Genomic DNA, 25,752 nt, shown 5'->3' on the forward strand with positions numbered 1-25,752 from the left:
TGTGCAGGGAGGTGGAAGTACAGAAAGGGATGGTGTAGGGAAGGGATATTCAGGGGAAGATGAGGCTGCAGTAAAACTTAGGAAACTGTGGGGTATCATGGGAAATTCTATGAGCACTTTTCAGATGGCAAGTTTCCTCCAGCTGTGGGCCTTCTAAGCTGCTGGGCCATCTTTCTCCACCCAGAAAGCTTGCTGAGGCCATACCACCCTGCAAGACTGCTTCCCCTGGGGCTGTGAAGCTGATTGGTTCTTCTTATCCAGTGCCCACCTTCCTGCCATGGGAGTTGGTCATTCCAGATGAAACCTGGCTAAAGTCAGACATTCTGAGATTCCTGTCTTGTTAGACTTGAAGAGTCAGATGATGAAAGATTCCAGTGGACCCATGGCTTTCCTCGGAGTCGGGCATCCCCCTCCAAGATGGCTGGTGTCCCCTGGAGAGTCCCCGGGTGTTAGTGGAGCTGTGGGCCTCCAAGGATGGAACCATGTTCTTCACAGCCTACCATGTGCCAGGCATATGCCTTGATGTGTCCCTCCTCTGGACTCATTTGTAGTCTGATTTTCCTCTTCTTGTACTGTTTGTGTTCGTTTCTTGCCTAAGTTTCCCACAATCCAGGGCTAGACAGCATCCTATCTTTTCATCCCCCCACCCTATTATTAACATACTTTTTGCTATCTTATGGGTGACAAACTGGCTCTAAGAACTTCTAGGCCTCATGTCCTCATTCAAGGCAAACAGAGGGGGCTGCTCCAGCTATGCCTGTTTCTTTCATCAGAGAAGTGGGCTTTACCATCAGCTCCCAGTGGACTTCCCCTATCACTGTTTCACCACTTCAAACTAAAAGTAATACTGGGAAAATGAGGGTCTGGCTTTGGGAAGAAGAGGTTTGGGAATGGCTCCTGACTTAAGTAAAAGTCATTCAGTCATGTCTGACTCTTTGTGACCCCTGGACTGTATCCTGTCAGGCTCCTCTGTCCATGGGATTCTCCAGGCAAGAATACTGGAGTGGGTTGTCATTCCCTTCTCCAGGGGATCTTCCTGACCCAGGGATCAAACCCAGGTCTCCTTCATTGCAGGCAGATTCTTTACCATTTGAGCCACTGGGAAGCCTATATACCTACCTATGATAAAGTTTAATTTATGAATTAGGCATATTTCAGAGATTAGTAACAGTAATGGATAATAAAATGGAGCAGTTATAACAATATACTGTAATAAAACTTGTGATATGGTCTCTTTCTCTGTGTCTCAAAATGTCTTATTGTACTATATTCACCCTTCTTGTGATGATGTGAGGTGAATAAATGTCTATATGATAAGATGAAATAAGGTGAATGATGTATTGTGATCTATGTGCGTGCTAAGTCACTTCAGTTGTGTCTGACTCTTTGTGACCCCATGGACTGTATCCCGCCAGACTCCCCTGTGCATGGGATTCTCCAGGCAAGAATACTAGAGTGGGTTGCCATGCCCTTCTCCAGGGGATCTTCTTGATCCAGGAATGGAACCTGGGTCTCCTGCATTGCGGACAGATTCTTTACCCTCTGAGCCACTAGGGCTTCTGACTTAGCCAACTGCAAACATCTGCCCCAGGGGCCACTCTCTCCAGTTGGAGCATGTTCTTCTACACAAGCTGCCATAACATGTGAAAATTCATGTCATTTCGTCGCATCCACTCGCTCTAGGGCCACCATCTCCCTCCTGTCTCGGTCGCTGCCTTTAACTGCAGCATCAGCGACTCCTGGCTTTAGCGTTAGTTGCTTGACCTCGATCACCTGTTCACGCCTGGCTCCTCCCTCACCTACTGCTCTCAGGTCACCCACAGGAGAGCCAGTGCTGGGCAGACGTCACTCAAGCTTGCCTCTTCCTCCTCCTGCACGCCTGCGTGTGAGTCTTGGAAGTCTGTCTCGTCTGTCACTGTCATTGGAATCACTGGATTCATCCTGTGCTCCTGCGTCTCTTTAACCTCCATCACACAAAGGTCCCTGAATCCTGTTCATCTTGTTTTGAAAATAACTCTCACCTCACCTTCTCGTTTCCCTTTGCATAGACCTGGTTCCCCTTCAGGGCTTCCCTGGTGGCTCAGCAGTAAAGAATCTGCCTGCCAGTGCAGGAGACACAGGAGGCTTGGGTTCGACTCCTGGGTTTTGAACATCCCCTGGGGTAGGAAATGTCAACCCAGTCCAGTATTCTTGCCTGGGAAATCCCGAGGACAGAGGAGCCTGGAGGGCTACAGTTCTTAGTGTCAGAGTCGGACATGACTGAGCATGAACACAAGCATGAGTTCCCCTTCAGTTCCTGATTTCCTCACTCCACTTCAGTCCGCCCTCCAAACTGCCACAGTTATCCTTCTGTAACTTGATTGTTCGCCCTTGACTAAAAGGCATTCATGGTTCCTTATTGTTTGAAGCATGGCATTTGAATTGCATCCTGCCCAACCCGTCGCTTTAATCATGTTTGCTTGGTGTTCTTGCCCTCCTGATTCAAGGTCTCCCATTTTCCAGACAGATCTCAGGGCTTTGCTGTGTTGGGAACGCTTGTCCTGCCTTTCTCCCTCAGTGACCTCCTCCTTGTCCTATGGACCCAGGTCAAAAATAACCTCTCCAGGGTGGTTTCTCGCAAACCGATGCATGCAGCTGCCTTTCCCCCTCTTATACTGTTGGTATCACATTTGTGACATGTTTTTCACCTTCACATCCATCTCCTCTAAGAACCAGCCTGTGATGTAGCTTCACATCTTTAATAGCTGTTGCAGGGCTTGGCATCATAGCAGGTGCTCTGAAGATGTTTGTTAAACAAGTATTTTTTAACTCCTGTGGGATAGCAATGGACGAGGTTTTCTGAATGTTGTACATTTGGTACATGTGTGGTCAGTATGAATCCTAAAAGTTCAGTTAAGAAAACTTCAGAGAACAAGTGTTTACTGCAGTGGAGAGTTCTTCAGCTTCCAGGATTGGAGGTGGTGTGTGTGTGTGGTTGGTGTTTTTAGAACAAGGCAATGGTTCAGCCCCGTGGGAGCAGATTGCATGAGACAGACACCCAGAACGGGGGAGATAATGCCAGCCAATCTGTCAGGTTTCATCATCTGCTGGTCTTGGGCTGGGAAGCTTCCTAATGTACGCCTCTCAAACCTAACATCTTGGGAGGGACTGCCTTCAATTTTCATCTTCTGCAGGTTGCTTATACAACCCACCTAAAAGTAATATTTTAAGAAAGCTTATTATTTATTTCAATTTGAGTAAGTAAATCTTGGTGTATTGGATTTAGGAAGCATGGATTCTGATCATATCTGCCCTGGTAAGGAAATGTACCCGGCATGGAGAAGAGGCAGATCTCTTTTATAGATTACTTCTTAGTCAGCCAAGAAATAACATTTTTTTCTTTTAATTTCACACAGCTAAAATTGCAATTATATAATTGTGAAAAAGCAGTTTGGGGAGTAGTTCATTTAAGACTCAGGGATAGAGGGAGCTGTGGATCCCTCCCCCCCCCCCCCCAAAATTGGTGATTTGATTTTATTTTATCTGGGAAACCTACTTGCTCGTGGGTGTGTGCATTGGCAGATAAAGCGTGTGGGTTGGTGAGTTGTTTGTATATACTTACATGACTGTAGGTGAGTGAGAGAGTGTGTGTGTATAGATCAGAAATTACAATACAACCTCTTAAATTTAGAAAAATTGTGAAATGACATAACTCATGAATACACACCCATCATATGTAAACATATATACTGCCTTTCTGTACTGTTAGTATACAGATAGGTCTCCTTTAACAAATACATAATATTTGAAACACATTATGTTTTAAGTGAGTTAGATGTCTTTCCTGAACACTGTTTATGTTATTAATTTTCTTTGCAGTGCTCCCTTTTCAAACATGTTACAAAAGTAATCTTCAATCAAGGTTTAATTACTGTTATTTTCAAAGCAGTTGGATCTGAAATAATGAGGCTTTACTGATATTTTCCTATTTTTTAGCCATAGAAGTAATGATAGTTCTTTCCATCAAGTTGAAACGAAGCAGAAGATAAGCAGTATAAATAATCATGTCTTAGGTACTTTCCTAGAAAATATTTCATCTTCTGGTCAAACTGGAAAAATAAGCAATTGGTAATTCCTAATGAGTTGGTACTATTCAGGACTTTTTTGAGGTGACCTTCCATTTTTGAGATAAATTCTGATGGGATTAAGTAGATCATCTCTTCTGCATTCCATATATGTCTTTGTGTGAGAAACAACAAGATGGTTCTAAGTGGGTAACTTGGCAGGAACACTGGCAATAGATGATTTTATGGGAGACAGTGTGTGGGATAAGAGTGAGCTTAGCCTTAAACGTGGAAATCTGGCCTCTTTGGACCGAACACCAAGAAAGAACAGTGTGCATTTCCCCATATTGTTGTTCCAAAGGTGTGGCAACAATATCAAAAGCAAAAATCCATTGCTGGAGCAATGTACCTCAAGTTGAAGCCTTCAAGCATGGCTTTCAGGTAATGAATTAAGTCTGATTTCATACAAGGGAAGGCTTAATAGCTGGTAGGTGACCTTTTATTATTATTTTTTCTTTCACTTAAAAGATTAAGCTGTATTCAGGGCAGAGTTGGAGAGAGAACAAAGAGTCAGTAAGTTAGCAGCACAGTCTATTGAGTCATGAGAAAATAAAGGCTTGTGCACACACAGAACAGCTCTGCTCGGCTTACACACAAGTCTGTGCCTTAAATGCCAAAGGTGCCATCACTTCTTCCCTCTCTCTTTTTCTCATTTTCTCATTGATGTTTTCCTATCCTTTCAGTAGGTAAAACTTCCTTGTCTTTCTCCCCTGAAACTGCTGCAAATATTACCTATGGCCTCCACTTTGCTAAATCTAAAGCTCAACTCTCTGCTTTGGTCTAACTTGACCTTTCAGCAGAGTTGACATACTTGATGACTCTCTTCTAGCAAACACTTCCTTCTCTTGACTCCCAGGCCCTCACAACTCCTTGGTTTCCCTCTGACTTCACTCGTGGGTCACTCTTTCCCAGATGCTTGCTGCTTCATTTTCTCTTCGTGGATGCGCCCAGGGCTCAGACCCTACAGCGCCTGTTCTTCTCAACTTGATTCCCTTCCCTGGAAACCTCATCTGGTCTCATGTGCTCATAGCTCCCATGTGGACGTCTCTGGCCCACGTCCCTGAATTCCAGACCCATGCAGTCACTCATCTCTTTTGTGTGTCTACACTTCAATCATCACCTGTCTAAATGCAGACTCTGGATCTGGCCTTAAAGTCCGCTTCCCTTGGAGTTATTTGTATCAATCAAGGACAACTTCATTCTTCCAAGTGCAGGAAACATCCCTGACTCCTCCCTTTCCCTCACATTCTACCTCTAAGCCTTCGAGAAATCATGAGACCCAGGTCTTATTACACTTCTCACCACCTCACTGTTACCCTTCTAGTCTGACCCACTGGTGCCCCTTGCGTGGGTTATTGCAGCTGCCTTGTAACTGGTCTCCAGGCTTCTGCCCACTTCTCAGTTGGCTCAGAGAGTGACTGGCGTGAGGTTGTTTGGTACATCGGTCAGGTCACGTCACTTCTCGGCTCCAAACCCTCAGCAACTCCCAGTTTCCCTTAAAGGCCAAAGTCCTTCTCTAGACCTGAGGGGCTCTGTAAGATCTGACCTTTCTGCCTGCCCATTACCTCCCTGGCTTCCTCTCCTATTAAATCCTTCACTGCAGGTACAGTGGCCTCTGCTTTTCCTTACACATTCCAGGTGTGATCTGTTTCCATTTTAGGGCCTTTGCACCTGGTGTTCCATCTGCCTGCAATGTCTTTTCCCCAGACATGCGTGTAATTAACTCCTTCATTTCAAGCCCTTTCTCCAGTGTCATCATCTTCCTCATGACCCTAATGGCTACAGCAGTCTGTTCCACCCCAGCACTCCTTATCCCCCTCTTATTTTTCTATAACACTTATCATCTATTAACATATAGTATGGTTATTTACTATGCTTGTTTTTAAGAATAATTCTTTATTTTTGGCTGTGCTGGGTCTCCAGTGCTGGGCAGGCTACTCTCGAGTTGCAGTGTGTGGGCTTCTCATTGTAGGGCACTCGGGCTTCAGTAGTTGCTGCGTGTGGGCTCTGTAGTTGAGGCTTCTGGGCTCTGGAGCGCAAGCTCAGTAGTTGTGGTACACAGGCTTAATTGCTCCAAAGCATGTGGGATCTTCCTGGGTGAGGGATCCAACCTGTGTCTCCTGCATTGGCAGACAGATTCTTTACCACTGAGTCACCAGGGAAGCCCTATTTTTTATGGTCAGCTTCTCCTACTAGAATGCAATCTTCATGAGCACAGGGGCTTTTGGCTGTTTTTTGTCCTAAAGTCTGGTGTGGTTGATGGCATAAGTTCTCAGTAGCTATGTGCTGAATGAATAAGAGAAAATTGTGGATGCTGGGAGCTGTGGGCTGGCTTTCTCCCATGAACTGAGACTTGTTCTGTGTCAAGCCTTTTTCCCCTTAAGACCCCACTTTCTGAAGTGTTTGTTGTGGGAGCTGGGGCTAGAGTGAAGTCTCCCTTGGGATGGTTTCTGGGAGGAGGAGGAAAAAGAGAAGGGAAAGCCTTTCCTGCTATTGCCATAATGCATTGGCTTGTATCAGCTTGAGTGATGGAGCCAGGTAATCAGCGGGCCTGGCCTGGTCTGATACAGTTTGTATTCTGATGTTTTTACTTAACATTATCTCATGAGTACTTGCCCCACTTTTTATTTTCTGCTTTTTATGAATATATTTTAAGAGCTACATATTTAAAATATGGTCCTAATGACTCAGCCTTAAAAGCTGACATGTGTAAGCATGGAGGTGATCTTGGATTGCTTTTAAATGTTTATTTTTAAAAATGTCTCTTGCTTTCATTATTTTTAAAAATAATTATTTACTTTTGGCTGTGCTGGGTCTTCATTGTTTCGAGGGCTTTTCTCTAGTTGTGGCGAGTGGCGGCTACTCTCTCGTTGCAGTGCACGGGCTTCTCACTGTGGTGGCTTCTCTTGTTACGGAGCTCAAGCCCGAGGGCTTCAGTAGTTGCAGCTCTTGAACTCTGCTGCTGCTGCTAAGTCGCTTCAGTCGTGTCTGACTCTGTGCGACCCCATGGACGGCAGCCCACCAGGCTCTGCCGTCCCTGGGATTCTCCAGGCAAGAGTACTCTAGAGCTCAGTAATTGTGGAAGAAGGGCTTAATTGCTCCACAATATGTGGGATCTTCCTGGATCAGGGATAGAACATGTGTCTCCTGCATTGGCAGGTGGATTTTTTTTTTTCTTTTTTTCCTTCAAACCACTGAGCCACCAGAGAAGCCCTAAATATTTATTTATTTGGCTGCATGGGGTCTTAGTTATGGCATGCAGGATCTTCGAACTTCCATGCACTATGCAGGATCTTTAGTTGCAGTATGTGGAATCCAGTTCCTCTACTAGGGATTGAACTTGGGCCCCCTGCATTAGGAGCATGGAGTCTTAGCCACTGGACCACCAGGGAAGTTCCTTGGATTGCTTTCAAGAACCTAAGGGTAAGATAACAGTTAAGAGGACTGGCTAGAGTTTGGTTCTCTGGATGATCCTGGCTCCAGCCCTTCCCAGCTGTGTGACATGAGGCAATTCACTGAACTCATGCTTAGTTTCCTCCTCTGTCAAATGGCAATAGTACCAGTGCCTGTAGAGTACCTGGCTCTGTCACAGAAACAGGGTTATTCTGGAGAAATGAGAGTTTGCTCTTAGAACCTTTCTGTTCCCTGTCATCTTCAGACCAGCATGATCAGTGATACCTGGGGAGCTGGTCAGTAATAGACTCCGAGACCCCACCCAGACCTGCCCAATCTGAATCTCCCTTCTGACAAGCTCCCCAGGTCTTTGCTTGCACACCGATGTCCCAGAAACAGTGACTTCAAGCACTGGCTGGGACATAACCAAAGACTACCTGATGCTGGTTTTGTTTTGGAGCAATTCTGCTTTGGGACCAGTTAGAAACATACTTCTTGTCTGTGTCAAGCAAGCTTTTCTAGTATTAATAAGCACTTGTGGGATCCCAGGCCCTTCATGGCACATCTCTGGGCTTCAGCGTCCTCATCTGTGATGTGAAAGTCAGAAACGAGTCATTTCAGAAGCAACCTGCCAGCTCTGGCCTTCTGGGATTTGGTGCTCCTTATCAATTCATATTTTACTGAATGGTGGTGGTTTAGTTGCCAGGTCGTGTCCGACTCTTGTGACCCCGTGGACTGTAGCCTGCCAGGCTCCTCTGTCCATGGGATTTTCCAGGCAAGTATACTGGAATGGGTTGCCATTTCCTTTTCCAGGGGATCTTCGCAACCCAGGAATCGAACCTGGGTCTCCTCCATTTCAGGCAGATTCTTTACTGATAGGGAGTTTTAAAAGACTAGGATTTCTTTTGGAAACTGGATAAGAGTACAGCCTTGGAGAAATGTTCACAAATACTCTTGTGGTACAAGCTAACCGCGCCAGAGGGACTGGTCTTTTCTAAATCTTCCAGGTGCATCTTACTCTGTTTTAATGTCTTGTTTGACAGCATTCTAAGAACCAGTAGGATTTGCGTGCTTTTGGTAGAAGCTATTCTACTTAAGTAATCGTTAACCTTTTTAGAACAAAAACAATGGCCCTTAAAATGATCTATCTTTCAGTGACATAATTGCTTCATAGGCTATATATCAGAGAGGTTATATATCAGAGACAGCAACAAATTCTAAAAGATTAATCTTGTAAAATGCAGTCAGTAATCATGGTCAACTAGTCTGGAAGGGATCCTAGAAAATAGCTCTTATTTTATAGATCAGAAAAATGAAAAGGATGGTGCCTTTCTTGAAAACCTGTCCATGACCACTTTTGAGATTTCCAACATCTTTCAACCAGCAACTAAATGGAGGTCAAACTTCTTGGGCTGGTTGGTAGTCTTGACTCATGTTGGTTTGGCTTAAGATTATTTGCTGTGTACTGAATTGTGTTCCCTCAAATTCATATCTTAAAGCCCTAACCCTCAATGCATCTGTATAGGGAGGTAGGACCTTTAGGGAGGTAATTAAGGTTAAATGAGGTCATAAGAGTGGAGCCCTAATCCATTAGGACTCATGTCCTTATAAGAAGAGGAAGAGACAGACACCTGAGAGCTCTCTCTGTACACATAGAAGATAGGCCACATCAGGTACACAGTGAGAGGGTTGTTGTTCAGTCACTCCATTGTGTTCGACTCTTTGAGACCCCACGGACTGCAGCACGCCAGGTTTCCCTATCCATCACCAACTCCCAGAGCTTGCTCAAAATCATGTCCATTGAGTCAGTGATACCATCCAACCATCTCATCCTCTGTTGTCCTCTTTTCCTCCTGCCCTCAATCTTTTCCCAGAATCAGGGACTTTTCCAGTGAGTCGTCTATTTGCATCAGATGACCAAAATATTGGAGCTGCAGCTTCAGCATCAGTCGTTTCAGTGAATATTCAGAGTTCATCTCCCTTAAGATTGGTTTGATCTCCTTGTTGGAGATCAGGTAATATGGAATATTAGTCATAAAAAGGAACACATTTGAGTCAGTTCTAATGAGGTGGATGAACCTAGAGCCTATTAAACAGAGTGAAGTAAGTCAGAAAGAGAAAGAGAAATATCATGTATTAATGCATATCTGGACTTACCTAGTGGCTCAGATGGTAAAGCATCTGCCTACAATGCAGGAAACCCGGGTTCAATCCCTGAGTCGGGAAGATCTCCTGGAGAAGGAAATGGCAATCCACTCCAGTATTCTTGCCTGGAAAATCCCATGGATGGAGGAGCCTGGTAGGCTACAGTCCATGGGGTTGAAAAGAATTGGACACGACTGAGCAACTTCACTTTCACTTAATGCATATGTATGAAATCTAAAAAGATAATAATCCTACTTGCAGGGCAGCAAAGGAGATGCAGGCATAAAAGACTTCGGGACACGGGGATAAGGAGAGGGTGGGATGATTTGAGAGAATAACACTGAAACATACATTACCATGTGTAAAATAGCCAGTGGGAGTTTGATGCATGATACAGGGAACTGAAAGCTGGTGCTTTGTGACAACCTAGAGGGGCGGGATGGGGCAGAAGGTGGGAGGAGGTTCCGGAGTAGGGGGACGTATGTATACCTGTGGCTGATTCATGCTGATGGATGGCAGAAGCCATAATAATATTGTAAAGTGATTATCCTTTAATTAAAATTTTTTAAAAGCAAGAAACAAATGGTGCTGGTCTGTCACAGTTCCTAAGGGAAAGAATATTAACCGCACAGGACAGAAATCTCAGAATGAAGACACCTGCATGTGATGGTATCCAGATTAATTTACTTGGAAGGGTCGAGAATGAGAGTCTTCTGTACAACTGATTTAGTGGTGGTTTACAGAAACTTTATGAGGAATATTACTATGTAGTAGAAAGGGGACCTGGCTGGGAATTTAACACTTTGAGTTGGGGTTTGAATCAAGATCCTGCTTATTTGTGGCTGTTACGCCTTGGACAAGTCACTCTCAGAGGCTCAGGGTCAATATTAGCAAAGTGAGGAAAGAATTGCCAGTGCTGCCTCATGGGACACTTATTAAAATTCTGTGAGGTAGATTATGAGAGAAAGCTCTGGAAGATGCAAAGCATTTAAGAGTGAGAGCCGGGTTAACCATTATCAAGGTGTCCTTGTTGAGTCATGGTCATATGACCCCCAGAGATGCAGGAGTTAGATTCATAAAGAAATTAAGGGATCATGTAATAAACTCCCTAATTTCACATGCAAAAACTGATGTCTGAAGAAACTGACTTATCCATCTGGTTTGGATCAAGGGGACTCACAGTGGGAGCTTGGGTCCTTCCTCACTGAAGTGAGATACTGTGTTTACAGAACAAAGGGCCACAGTGAGCAGGAAACCTGCAAAGCTTCTGCCTTTGCAGAAGGTAACCAAACTGACTTCACCTGGCAGAATGGATAATTAGAGCAGTACAGTTTCCAGAAACACCGTAAGAACTTTGTAGATAATGTTAAGGGCTTCCCAGGTGGCATTAGTGGTAAAGAATCTACCTGCCAATGCAGGAGACGTGGGTTTGATCCCTGGGTTGGGAAGATTCCCTGGAGGAGGGCATGGCAACCCACTCCAGTATGCTTGCTTGGAAAATCCCATGGACAGGGGAGCCTGGCGGGCTACAGTCCATGGGGATTGCAGAGGTCAGACATGAGTGAAGGAACTTAACATGCACACACAGATAATGTTAAACTTATTTTGTAAAATGATTCTTTGGAAGTCATTTTGAAGAAGAATGTGATAAAAAAAAATCTTAGCAATCACAGTCTGGTAAGGGCACAATGCCATTGCCCATTTATTCAAGGCTTAGATTGTAGGGTAATATTATATCCTAGATTATTTGACAGACAGGGGTGTGGGTTTTTAAGGCAAGCGGATTAGATGGAGATGCCCAGAGAAGACACTGACAAGTCAGCAGCTCTCAGCGAAAGAGGAAAATGAATGATTGTGTCAGTGATGTGATGGAGAGATTGACAGCCTAGTTCTTGAACTTGAAATGATTGAAATGCTAATTCTGGTAATCGCACATGCTTGCTGAGGAAGGAAGGATAGAAGCCTGTTATAAGGCACCGCAGTTGCAAGTGATCTGTTAACTTTAAAATATCTTTTACTGTGGGGAGGAAATAACAAAGATCAGAGCAAAAGTAAATGAAACAGAGACTAAAAAGACAATAGACAAGATTAATACAACTAAGAACTGATTCTTTGAAAAGATAAAATTGGCAGACTTAGCTAGACTCACCAAGAAAAAAGACACAAAATCAGAAATGAAAGGAAATGTTATAACAGATACTACAGAAATACAATCATAAGAGAATATTATAATCATACACCAACAAATATGAAAACACAGAAATATATTAATTTCTAAAAATGTACAACCTACCACGACTGAATCATGAAGAATGTGAAAATCAGAATAGACTGATTACTAGTAAGGAGATTGAATCAGTAGTCAAAACCTCTCAACAAACAAAAGTCCAGAACCAAATGGTTTCACTGGTAAATTCTCCAAAATATTCAAAATATATAAAATATAAAGAGGAACGAACACTTCAAAATTCATATTATGAGGCCAGCATAACCCTGATAACAAAATCAGACAAGATGCCATAAGAAAAGATTACAGACCAATATCCTGATGAACATAGCTGCAAAAATTCTCAACACAGTATTAGCAAACTGAATTCAACAGTACATTCGAAAGATCATATACCACCATTAAGTGAGATTTATCCCAGGGATGCAAGGATGGTTCAGCATCTGCAAATCAATTAATGTGACACAATACATTAACAAAATGAAACATAAAAATCATCTCAATATCTACATAAAAAGCTTTTGACAAAATTTAACATCCATTATGATAAACTCTCAACAAATGAGTTAGAGGGAAGGTATCACAACATAATAAAGGTCATATATGATAAGCCCACAGCTAACATCGTACTTAATGGTGAAAATATGAAACTTTTCCCTCTAGGGACCAAGACAAGGATGTCCACTCTCATCATTTTTATTCAATATACTATTAGAAGCCCTGACCAGAGCAATCAGGCAATAGAAAGATATAAAAGGCACCCAAATTCTAAAGGAAGAAGTAAAACTGTTACTCTTTGCAGATGACATGATATTATATGTAGAAAACCCAAACGATTCCATCAAAAAATTGTTAGAACTAATGAATTCAGTAAATTTTCAGGATATAAAACCAAATTAAAAAATCTGTTGGGTTTCTATATGCTAATAATAAGCAATCAAAGAAATTAATTTACAATTCCGTTTACAACTACATCAAAATAATAAGATAGCCAGGAATAAATTTAATCCAGGAAGTGAAAGATCTGTACTCTGAAAACTATAAGATACATTTTTAAACTTTATTTATTTTTAATTGAAGGATGTTTGCTTTACAATATTGTGTTGGTTTCTGCTAACCATCAACATGAATCAGCCATAGGTATACTCACATCCTCTCCAGCTTCAACTTCTCGCCCACCTCCCTCCTCTCCCACTCTAGGTTGTCACAGAGCTCCCATTTGAGTTCCCTGAGCCATACAGCAGATTCCCATTGGCTATCTATTTTACATATGGTAATGTATGTTTCCATGTTACTCTCTCCATACATCCCAGCCTGTCCTTCCTCCCCTCCACTCTGTGTTCATAAGTCTGTTCTCAATGTCTATATCTCCATTGCTTCCCTGCATATAATTTCATCAGTACCATCTTTGTAGATTCCATATATATGTATTAGCATATGATATTTGTCTTTGTCTTTCTGAGTTATATCACTCTCTATAATAGGTTCTAGGTTCATCCACCTCATTAGAACTGACTCAAATGCGTTCACTTTTATGGCTGGGTAATACTCCATTGTATATACGTACCACAGCTTCTTTATCCATTCATCTGTCCGTGGACATCTAGGTTGCCCCCATGTTCTAGCTATTGTAAATAGTGCTGCAGTGAACACTAGTGTTCATGAGTCTTTTTCAGTTTTGGTTTTCTCAGGGTATATGGCTAGGAAGGGGATTTCTGGGTCATATGGTGGTTTTATTCCTAGTTTTTTAAGGAATTTCCATAGTGCCTTCCATAGTGGCTGTATCAATTTACATTCCTACCAACAGTGCAAGAGGATTCCCTTTTCTCCACATCTTCTCCAGTATTTGTTTGTAGACCTTTTGATGGTGGCCATTCTGACCTGTGTGAGCGATATCTCATTGTAGGAAAACTACAAGACACTGATGAAAGAAACTGAAGGTACACATCAGTGGGAATATATGCTTTGGATTGGAAGAATAATTATCGTTAAACTGTTCATACTACCCAAAGCAGCCTACAGATTCAATGCAATCTCTATCAAACTTTCAATTGTGTTTTTCATAGATATAGAACAAACAATCCTAAAAGTTGTATGGAACCACTAAGACTCCTAAATAGTCAAAACAGTCATGAGAAAGAACAAAGCTGGAGGTATCATGCTTCTTGATTTCAAGCTATATTACAAAGCTACAGTAATCAAAACAGCATGGTATTGGCAACAAAACAAAAGCACAGACCCATAGATCAATGGTACAGAATAGAGAACCCAGAAAAAAACCCATGCCTGTGTGGCCAATTAATTTAAAACAAAGGAGCCAAGAATATGCTGTGGAGAAAGGACAGTCTCTTCAGTAAATGGTAACAGAAAAACCGGACCACTATCTTACACCATACACAAACTTTAACTCAAAATGGACTCAAGACTTGGATGTGAAACCTTAAGCCATAAAACTCCTGGAAGAAAACAGGTGGTAAGCTCCTCCAGATACTACCCCACACTGATCAGGATGGCTGTTATAAAAATAATAATATATACAAGTATTAAATCATTATGTTGTACATCTGAAACTAGACAATGTTATGCCAGTTATTCCTCAAAAAAACATCCTTTTCTGTTAAGAAAGATTTCATGGTTCATTAGATGCAAGAATGCTTTATTTGTTAAGGAAATAAGAAATATGAAGATGAAACATGGATAATAACATTTTCAGATGGGAACTTATTGTATTTTCAAAAGAAAACATTTGGTGGAGAGGTTCTGTGATCGTGGCAAGGTGTATGTCTCAAAGCTATGCCTTGCTAGATATATGAAGAGCTATGTCTTTAAATGACTTAACAGGACATTTTCAAGCAACTCAGCACTTGGCAGATTTAATTTTGACAAGCAGGAGCAGGTGGGTGGCTCAGGCTTCTCAACCTTCAAGAGATGACCCTGGATGACTTTGTTTTTTTCCTGATAGTTGCAAGATAAAATAAGATTTAATTAAGGAACTTGGAAATGGTATCTCCGCTGTTCAGGTGAAAGGGAGAGGAATGTGTGACAAATACAAAGAAACAGGTGTAATGAAAGCATGGGATGATGTAAGCCCTGGGAAGTACACTGGCAAGGCATCCCTGGGGTTGGTGGTAACTTGCAAGAACAGTTTCTGTTTAGACAAAGAAATGAAACCCAACCAGCAATAGTGCTTGCACATGTACTTGTGTAACTTCTGAGTCTGAGATCTCTCTTCTGTTTTTGTATAGCTGAGTGCAAGATTTCAAGGTTGAGGGAAGTCACCTCCCTGCAGGCTTGTACCTTTTGAGAGCTTTGACAGGCTTTAAATGCTTTGAAAAAATATGTAACTGTTGTGAAGTTGTTTCAAACTGTAACCATCTTGACCTCATCTTTCTTTTTTTTTTTTTCTGATGATTCTATTTTCTTCCTTCATGCCCTCCCCCTCCCCTTCTGCTTCCTCTCCTCTCTTTTCCTCCCCGTCTGGGTAAAGTTTCTGGCACCTGGCTTGCTTGCCAGGAAAAAGACAACTGCTTGCAAAGGAGATATAACCCTTTCCTGCGTGCTCACTGCATTGGGCTCTGACCATCTTGGCTGGGGTGGGGTGGACAGCTGGTCGGTGCAGGGGTTCCTGGGCTCCCACAAAGGGAAATGCCCCTCCTTGTACTTTGTACCCCTCTTCCCAAGATGTAGGCCAGATCAGGGGTTACAAGAAAGATTTTGAAATCTTTGAAGTCTGACTATCTTTCCAAAAAAGTGCTTTGGTAGGTTAATCATTGACTTAACATTTTGTACTTGGGAGCATATGATTATGGGCACATAAAGAACATACTCTGTTGCTCTCTGCTGCAGTTTGGGGACACATGCAAAGCTGCGGTCAGCGACTGCTGGGAGGATCCGTATGGTGGACTGAACAGGGTTAGAGTGAGGTGTTTGATTTGCTTTTGTTTGTTTGGTATTGTTTGGTATAAAATTCTATCAGCTTCTCTTATATTCACATCTCACACTGAATTTATGAAAGTTTTGTAAATCAGGATAAAGTTACATATGTTTATGTATGTCCACACCCCCATTTGTCTTTAAAAATTGTGACCCTTATTACATTGTACTGTTCTTTTTCTTCACACTGCTTTCTCCCACTGTTCTCTTCTTAGATATTTCCGTGAGTCTATCTACACCTATGAAATAGAAAATTAACATTGATTGTTTATATAACACACAGAATCATAACTATTTAAAAATTGTTACTTCAGTTCTTACCTTTCATTTCATTTTTATTTTGCTTCCTCCTCTTGCTGTCTTCCCCTTCCTCCTCTTCTTACTCCCCTCTGCTTCTCTTTCTTGATATTTCTCTATATACACACACACGCAAATATTACATATGTTTTTCTAAACCTTGATCATTTGATTAAGGTGGTGTTTGCCAGGCTTTGCCACTGTAAAGTACTATTTTTCTCTTTGCAGTTAAACAGTTTGTGAGGAGATGCTTTACAACTGCATAAATCTCCTGTTTGATAGTAAATTTGCAGCCACTCATGTTAGCATCTACAGATACTTTTCCAATTCCGTCATGTTATTAATAAATGTAGATGAAATGATGGAGACAGAAAATGAAAACGGATTTTATCCCAGATTATGTGTGACACTCTACTGTCCTACAGTATATTTTATAGATGATTTATCTAGCCTACAGACACATAATTTCAACTGTAATGTAAGAGAAATGGAAGAATAGTGATTTATAAAAAAAGTAATATGCATTTCGGTATGTGAATGCGTTGGTACTTCTTCACGAGAGGACACATTGAAGAAGTTGGATGTGGCATCTAAAACATATGCATAGGATTTAGACGATTGTAAATAGGGTTTCACCTACATGAATGTGGGGCAAGAGCCTTGGATGTATATGATATCGTATGGGGTGTAGAAGAGTGCTCTGCCCCATGGCACCAGCCTGCCCACTTCAGGACATTTTCCATCTCTGGTCTGCATCCACTGGATGGCTTTGGGGTCCTCTTACCATTGAGACAATAAAATAACCCCCACAAATGTCCAAAATGTCCCCTGGAGGTGGTGACATTGGTTGAGAAGCACTGTTTTAAGATTTCTCATAAGCACAGATTGCTGCCCTCCATCAAAAAAATAAATTAAGCAGCAGCCCATATATTGTTTTTTTTTCTCTTAGCATTCTGTGGTAATTTTGTCATCCCTCACCTGTTTGCTTTAGAATTCTCTATTGCATCTTATAGGTCTTGGGACCCATGAGACTTTTCTATTTCCATAGATACATAATGTGTTGATTTGAGGTTTTGGAGAACAATGTCAAATAGCACGACCTACCCAACTGACCACTTTGTGGGGTTGAATACAGAGATTAACATCCCCTTCAATTAGATCAGAAAGACAAGAGAGGTTTCCTAGACGTTTCCTAGCTCTAAATGTTCCACACATTTTTCCCCATCAAATTTTGCAGGTGTCTTTACATTATAAAACTTTTTGCCACTGAGTGTTCCTGAATGAGGATTGAAATCTGGAACAGAAATGTGATTAGATAACAGGGAGGTCTGATTTGGGAAGGCTGTCTTGTTACATTGTTTGTTTGTTTGTTTTTAAATAAGAAAGACTTCAGGAATGTGCATGCCATCCTTGTGCAGGGGCCATGCTAATCTTCTCTGTATTCCAGTTGTAGTATATGTGCTGCCGAATCGAGCACTGTCTTGTCACAATGAAACAGGAAATCTTATAAACAAGTGCTTGGGTGACCAGCTGTCCAGTAGTGAAGCACCAGACTGCTGCTAATCTGAGTGATCAAGGATGTTTTGACAAAAGAGGGCCTTGATAACCTGACTAATGAATCTGTTATAAACAATAACACTGCAATCTAAGGAATCTTAATGGCAATTCTGTTTGATCTGACTCGAGTTTAGATAGACATACTAACAGGAACATGCTCTGTCACTATTGATTATCATTGGCATGGTCCTTGGACCCATTTTTTCCTCTCTTTCCATCTTTGTCTTTCTTTTGCTTTTTCAGACCTCTCATAATTTCTTTCTTAGGTTTTTTCATGTTCCAGCTTTTCAAACTTGGTGAGTCTGATGTCTTAACTGAGCTGACCAAACAGTCTCATGACCTTTGTGTTCTATAATTATATTTACATGGACTTCCCTGGTGGTCCAGTGGTTATGACTCTGTGCTTCCACTGCAGGGGGCTTCCACTGTGGGTTCAATCCCTGGGTCAGGAAGATCCCTTGGAGAAAGAAATGACAACCCAACTCCAGTATCCTTGCCTGGGAAATCCCATGGACAGAGGAGCCTGGTGGGCTGCAGTCCATGGGGTCGCAAAAGAGTTGGACATGACTTAGCAACCAAAAAACAAAAACAACAAAGGTCATCAGCAGAGAAAGAGACTGGAAGTGCCTGCTAAACGAAGATGGGGTACATTAATTTTGTGATCTGTTAGCTTTGTGGGTTTTTTCTTTGTCCTTTCAGGATATTTTATGCAGCCTTCCCTTGTTGAGAATCTCTTCCACAGGAGTGCTCCTGGTATGTTGACCCGGGGCATTACTGCTTTGGCTGGTGGTAACATGACAAACTGGCGTGACAGGACAAAAATGAGTTGATTATTTCAGCTGTGTTTGCTGGGCATCTCATTCACAATAAAAGAGAGGCAGAATGTGTAGAAATGGGAACACATAGCTCCTCATTATCCCTTTGTTGTACCATCCATTCAGCAAATGTTTATAGAATCCCCTTTATGCTTCCTAGTGGGAGACCAAGAGGCAGAGTGGCTGGGTTCCCATGGCTACGACAGGAGGCAGGAGGTGGTGCAAAGAATTCGGGATAAGGCATTAGGTGGCCTGGCTTCCCCTTCAGTGCCCTCTCTTACCAGCTATCATGTCTGAACCTCGGGCTCCTTACTAAATACTTGATTTGTCTACAGTCCAGTATGACTGGAAAGTGAAAGTCAAGGGAAATAGGAAAATTTGAGTATTATAAAAAAATTTTTTTTTTAAATTATGAGACACTGGGCAGCTTTTTTGAGACCTGGGAGTCTGGGGTATAAGGGTGACAGCCAATCGTGGTAGCTCCGTTCTGCACCACCCAGGGCTGCCAGCCCTTTGAATGAAGGTGGAGTGGACCAGGCAACAAGTCCTATTGTCTCTTCAGCCTCAAAATGTCAGCATTGAACTCATCACGTCCTAACCTTGGCTTGAGGCCAAGTCCTTTCTGGCCCTAATACCCTAGTCTTTTGAAGTTGATGGCATGGAAGGCAGCCATGTCCTCCCCCAGTTTGATCCTTGGCTGCACCGGCAGGACCAGGGTGGACATGACTCAAACGGCTTGTCATTGTCCCTATCATAGACTCACAATTCTGTTTACTGTGTCTGTGGAGAATGGAGACGATCTAGAGTCGGTTTCCACTGAATAATTCAGAGGGTGTTTAACAAAGTCAAACTGCAAATAATAAAATTGGGGAAAAAGAACTGGATTTAGGGTTAGACGATCTAGGGTCTATTTTACTTCCCTCTTGTAAGGCTTTGGGAGAATTGCTTCACCTTTTTGCACTGCCATTTTCCAGTCTGCAAGAGGAGGCTAATACTGGCTGCCCCTATCCTGTTACAAAGCTATTTGAGAGTCAGATGGGTTATTTCACTGTTTTTTTTTTTTTTTAAGTCAATCTAAAAAGAAATTATACAAATGAACTTATTTACAAATCAGGAACAGACTCATACACTTAGAGAAGGAATTATGGTTGCCAGGAGTGAGAATTGAGGGAAGGGATAGTTTGGGATGGACAGGTACACAGTGCTGTATTTAAAATGGATAACCAACAGGAGTCCACTGTAGAGCACTTGGAATTCTGCTTGATGTTACGTGGCAGGCTGGATGGGAGGGGAAGTTGCAGGGAGACAGATGCATGTGTATGTGTGGCTGAGTCCCTTCGCTGTTCACTTGAAACTATCACAACATTGTTAATTGGCTATACCCCAGTATAAAATAAAAAGTTAAAAACTGAAATTCCAGCCACTAGAATTTATTGAGCATTTATTACAAACCTGACTTAATGTTAGGCATTCTACATATATCATCACATTTAATCTTAACAATCTTTGGAGCTCGGTGCTGTTATCTCTGTCTTGTCGGAGACGACACACTTGCCGGAGACGACACTCTGCCAGGTGAACTTGCTGGCATTCAAATCCAAGTGGGACTGACTCTTAACATCGCACCTACCAACTCAATAGTTGAAATGTGCATTTTGACCCTCGCCAGTAAATTAGTGAGTTCTGTGCTTGCACAAAGACAGAACAAACGAAAAACAACTCTCCAAATCCAATCTTTGTATCTTAATCCAAATAGGACTTCTGTGTTTGAGAGAGGAAAGGCCAGGCTAACCGCATGTATCAGAGAGATTAAAACTGAAGGGCTCTTCAAACACCACACCTAAGTGGGCGTTTAAGCTGGGAGTATTAGTAGGAGATGCCAACTGATGTGTCTGCTGTGAGAGTCCATAGGGAAAGTGAATATCATGATGAGTGTCCACTGTGAATGCTGGGAGCCAAACACATGCCATCAGCAGGTGGTTGGATCGGCAAATCCATCTTGAGTCTGGCTGCCGGCAAGCATTTCACATCATCCTTGCTGGCCAGAGCTGAAACTCACTAGATTTAAATGAAAACTGCTGACAGGAAGTGCAGCGATTTCGATTTTGTGGTGGAAGGTGTGAAGTGCAAAGTCAAGTGTAAACCTCTAAGCATTTTGTTTCGAGGGATCTAGGAGAAGATTTAAGAAGCTGGGTGTTTTAGATTCATGGCCTTCTGCTTAGGGTCCTATTTTAAAACTGGTCCCTGGGTTGCAGAAGACAGAGAAAGAATACAGCCATTCACTATGACTTGTTATAAAACTTAGCTAGTGCTTTTTAAAAATAGTGTCAAACCAAATTAGCTCTGGGCACCTGCTGGAGCTTATGTGTTTTCAGATAGACTTGTTTGCTGTCAGCCAAAAAAAAAATCAACCCAACAAAACCCTCCACCCACATGGTTTGTTATAAAACCTGACACTCCTAATGCTTTTCCAAGCTACTTCTCTTAGATCAAATCATTCAAAAAAAGTCATACAGAAAAAAGTCATTTGACACCTTGAAAGAACGGGGCAAATTATTTGTTGTTAGATATGGTCTCGGGGTCAGGTGACAAAAGGTAGATGTTAAATGATGTGATGTATTAATCCCATTGTAAAAGGTTTTCTAATTCTTTAGGTGAAAAATTTCAACACTGATATTATAATATGGCTGGAACTTGAGGATTTACAGTTTCATGCTTAAAGCATCTCTGTTATTGTACTGTTTATCCAGGACCTGCATGGACAGCTGTCAAGTGATTTGAACATTTCGTTTATTTATCAGACAGAGAGATATAGATGCTGGCTAAATGAACAATGGCAACAATTATAGCAAAAAAAAAAAAGGCAAAAATCATTTCATGGAGGTTTTATATTAAAATGTCAATAGCTAAAGCTGTTAATTGCTCATAGAGGATGCTGAAATCTGGACCAACATTGACAAATGAAAAACTCATTTCTGAATTCTGAGTGCTCTGGGAGTATCTTAGACTTTGCAGACCTCACCTAAATTTTCACCTCCACTGGCTCTCTGATTGCCGTTCAAAAATAATTCTACTTAGACAGACATTATACAGACATTTTATACGGTAGAAAGGCTTGGAGAAGAAGCCTGTCTTACCATCATCAGGTACATGTCAATGAATAAAATAAAACTGACTTACTAGTGATTCGGAGAAGGCAATGGCACCCCACTCCAGGACTCTTGCCTGGAAAATCCCATGGACGGAGGAGCCTGGTAGGCTATAGTCCATGGGGTCATGAAGAGTCGGACACGACTGAGCGACTTCACTTTCACTTTTCACTTTCATGCATTGGAGAAGGAAATGGCAACCCACGCCAGTATTCTTGCTTGGAGAATCCCAGGGACGGGGGAGCCTGGTGGGCTGCCGTCTATGGGGTCACACAGAGTCGGACATGACTGAAGTGACTTAGCAGCAGCAGCAGCAGCTAGTGATTCATCTTGCCTTCCTGAATAATTTTGAATAATTGCTTTCCTAAATACTGCAGGTTCTCAAAATCACTTTAGTATCTTAGAAGTCCTGATGGGGTACTTGTAATAATAATAACATGGATAATGATGCTGCTTCCACTTATTAAATACCTGGTGTTGAAATAGATACTTTCTATGCATTTTTTATATACATGATGATAACACTGTAAAACAGTTATTCTTACCCCAATTTTATAAATGGGGAAACTGAGCATCTTAGCATTAAAAACATAGTTAAAATCAAGGGAATATTATTAATAGAATTTGAATCAAACAGCCTGACTTAAAACAGTGTCGTTTCCTTTATACAAGGAGGGGAAAAGGCAGAAGAGAATGTAAAAGAAGACATTGACTCCACGAAGTGACCCATAAAATAGCAAACTGATTACTCCCCTGCTTTGAAACCTGAGATACAGATATGATATAGAAACGCATTCTTGCTTACTCTGAATGAGGAGACGCAGGTAAAAACTTGTAGAAATTTTCTAGGCACCCTTCTAAACAGGTGTAGTTTGAATTTACCCAGGATGGCAGAAGAGTAACAAAACTGCCTTATTTGTTTGCCAATAGGACTGGTCAGATATAACCATAAAAATGTGTGAGTTCTCTATTGACTAATCCACTTTGCCATAGAAATCTTAAACTCCTTTTTTATGAATGTGAAGGCTCATCAATCCTCCTTTCGTTGAACCTCAGACCCTATAGTTTTACTAAGGACCCGAGAGTCTCACAAATGCTTATACTAGAGCATTTTAGTCCATCACAGAGGTTTTGCTTAAATTATCATTGCAAAATCAGATTCAGTATTTCCTACAGCTATTTGAAATGAATCTAGATATACCAAATCAAAGTAACCTAAAAAAATTTATTGGCTTTGGACTTTTTTCTTTTTTATTCTTTATGGAGAGAACTCAAGCTTTGTATAAATCTGTGTGTGTACACCAGTGGCCAAATCAGAACATATGAGAAATTTGTTCAGCTTCATTTGCCACCACTTATTTATATAGCTGAGTCATGTGTTAAGTATTTGGAAGCATCTTCCATTGCTAAATTAGCCCTCAACTAATTGGCCTGGAGTTAAAAACAAAAACAGATCCTATTATGATTTGTCTGGGGTTATGTAGCCTTGTTTAAAAATACCCTGTCTTGTTCTTATATTAAAACATTGTAAATATCATATAAAAACCAAATAGCAATGCTTTTATCTCATGATAAATGTAATCATGAGATATCCTTTAGCTGAAGTCTTTCTTTCTGTCCCCAGGCTGTTATAAACATATTTTCTTACTGCCCCAAACTGCTTAGGTCATTTCTTTTTCTTACACAAGACCACCTGTGGGGAGTTACCATCTCTTTGTGCATATTATCAAGAGGTACCTCACTGGCTGGACTAAGTCTGTAAAAGGTAGCCCTTCTCTGGGTCAGGCCGAGACAGCTGTGGGCTAAAAAATACAGTCACAACCTGAAAGGAGAGAGTCATTTTATTTGGTGGGAATGTTTAGGACTCCAAGCCTAGGAGACAGCATCTCAGTAGCTCTGAGAAAATTGCTCTGAGGCAGCAGGAGGAGAAGTCAGGCTATATATATATATGTTTGCAACAAAGGGAGCAGGCAGTCTGAACATCAAAGAGAGTTTAGCACTGTAAGTATGGGAAGATGCAAGCCTCTGGGCTCACTGAACTCATTCCTTTCACATGCACCTCAGCTCTCCGGGGCCAACCCTGTTTCCTTGTCCGCCCTTGCTTCTTGCATTCCCCCAGCTCCTCAGCAATCACTTTGGCGGGTGGCAGCATCCCCTGAATTGTAGTTTTGGAAGCCCTCATTCACATTTGGAGGCTAGAAATCGCTGATGGCTGTGACATTTCTTGTTTATTAATACGCAGGAGATATTTTCATCTCACATAGCTCTGTGCCAACTCTGTGTAGACTGGATTTCAGCCCCTTTCCTCAAGGAATTCATATCTTGGTGAGAAAGGCTTGTGTCGGTGTCCCAGTAGCAAACAGAAGGCATAGCTATTGAGTAAATTGAAGAGGATCCAATAGTGGTAAAGAATCCACCTGCCAATGCAGGAGACACAGGTTTAATCCCTGGGTCGGGAAGATCCGCTGGAGAAGGAAATGGCAACCTGCTCCAGTATTTTTGCCTAGAGAATCCCAAGGACAGAGGAGCCTGGTAGGCTACAGTCCATGGGGTTGCCAAAGAGTCAGACATGACTCAGTGATTGCTGCTGCTGCTACTGCTGCTAAGTCGCTGTAGTCGTGTCCGACTCTGTGCGACCCGATAGACCGCAGCCCACCAGGCTCCCCTGTCCCTGGGATTCTCCAGGCAAAAACACTGGAGTGGGTTGCCATTTCCTTATCCAATGACTCAGTGGCTAAATGGCAGCAACAACAATAATGAGATCTTTACAGGCCATGGGTAGGGTGCCCGTAAGGGAGAGTGCACGGCTTCAGAAGGGTCCATGGAAGGAAGAAGTTACTAGAATCTAGAGAAAAAGAGACAGTCAGGGTTCCTGGATGGAGCTGGAATCTTAGATGGGTGATACAGGTAGGGACTAAATGGGTAGAGAGAATAAACATCTCATCTCACTCTACTTCTGTCCTCTGATCTCCTGATATTCCTCAACCAGACAACAGGAGGCAAGGAGGTTCACTGATGTGGTTCTTGTGGTTCTTAGAGGTCAGCAGAGACCTCTGGAAGCAGAGAACAGGGTGGAGGAGAGGGGAGACTAGATCTGGGGGGGGTCATAGTCCATTTCTCTACCTCCCTCTGTATCCACTCTTGCCCTTCACTCAGGTAAGTGTTTGTGTTCCAACAGAGGAAACATTGTCCCATCAGTTCATCATTGATTCGTATGTCATCAATTTGGTTGTACTGTCAGCTGAAAATGTTAGCAATCACCAGCGTTCTTCCTGTAAAATCATGAGGATGTGGGGGAGAAAGGGAAAGATAATATAAAATATTGCTGCTATGTTTTCTATTAATATTAATACTTCTGTAGATTGCCACAAGAGTTAACTGCCAGCCATTATTGCTTTTGTTTAGGAGCCAATCCTGAACAAAAAGCCAATGCTTCCTCTGTTAATGTCTCACCCAGATAGTGTGCTTTTCCTAGTGAGGTGGTCCAAACCTTCATTCCCATGGGATTTGCATTCTTGGATGTCTGTCTTACTTGAGTTGCTGCAATTTTTCATTGATCAAGGCTATTGGTCAGTTTTCCATTGACCAGAGTTCTAGGAGGTGCTCTAGTCTTTCACATAGAGTCCTTCATACCTCTGTTATATAGCAGCAATCCAATTTCCTCTTGGTAATTGGGATCAATTTCCCTGGCCAGTAGAGAAACCTTTTTCCTCTGTCAACTCAGCAGCATGAGAATTTCAGAAAGGTCAGAGGTCAGCCTCAGGATTCATCAGAACAGTGACTGTGTTTCCCTTGGGCACTAAGATGTCTAAATCCACTGAGCTCAAAGTCACATTGATAGGAAACAAAATTTCTTTGAGTTGCGAGGAAGATGAAAAAATTCACTAGATAATAGTGGGAGGGAGTACGTTTACCTTCTCCCTTTGGTTCCTGGACCCATGAACTCTGGCTCTGGAGGACACAGAACCATGTTGTGGAAACTGATTTAAGGCATATATTGTATTCTATAGGGTGGCATCCCAACCTCATAGTATTTCCCAGTGGTCTCTTAGTGCAGTAGATAATATTTAAACAGGCCATTTTCTTGTTTTATCAAGCCAGTTACCTTTGGAGGGAAAGACCAATCAATTATA

General features: G+C 42.0%; 1 protein-coding gene and 1 non-coding gene across 2 annotated transcripts in view; one reads left to right on the forward strand and one right to left on the reverse strand.

The window, feature by feature from the left end:
- LOC129626811 (acyl-CoA 6-desaturase-like) overlaps positions 1–25,752 on the forward strand; it is a 40,534-nt gene that overhangs the window by 10,869 nt on the left and 3,913 nt on the right.
- LOC129627465 (U6 spliceosomal RNA) lies at positions 17,472–17,575 on the reverse strand. The gene has a single exon (XR_008702613.1). It is a non-coding gene; the product is annotated as a U6 spliceosomal RNA (small nuclear RNA).

Source organism: Bubalus kerabau, chromosome 14 (genome assembly GCF_029407905.1).
Source record: "Bubalus kerabau isolate K-KA32 ecotype Philippines breed swamp buffalo chromosome 14, PCC_UOA_SB_1v2, whole genome shotgun sequence".
NCBI lineage: Eukaryota > Metazoa > Chordata > Mammalia > Artiodactyla > Bovidae > Bubalus > Bubalus kerabau.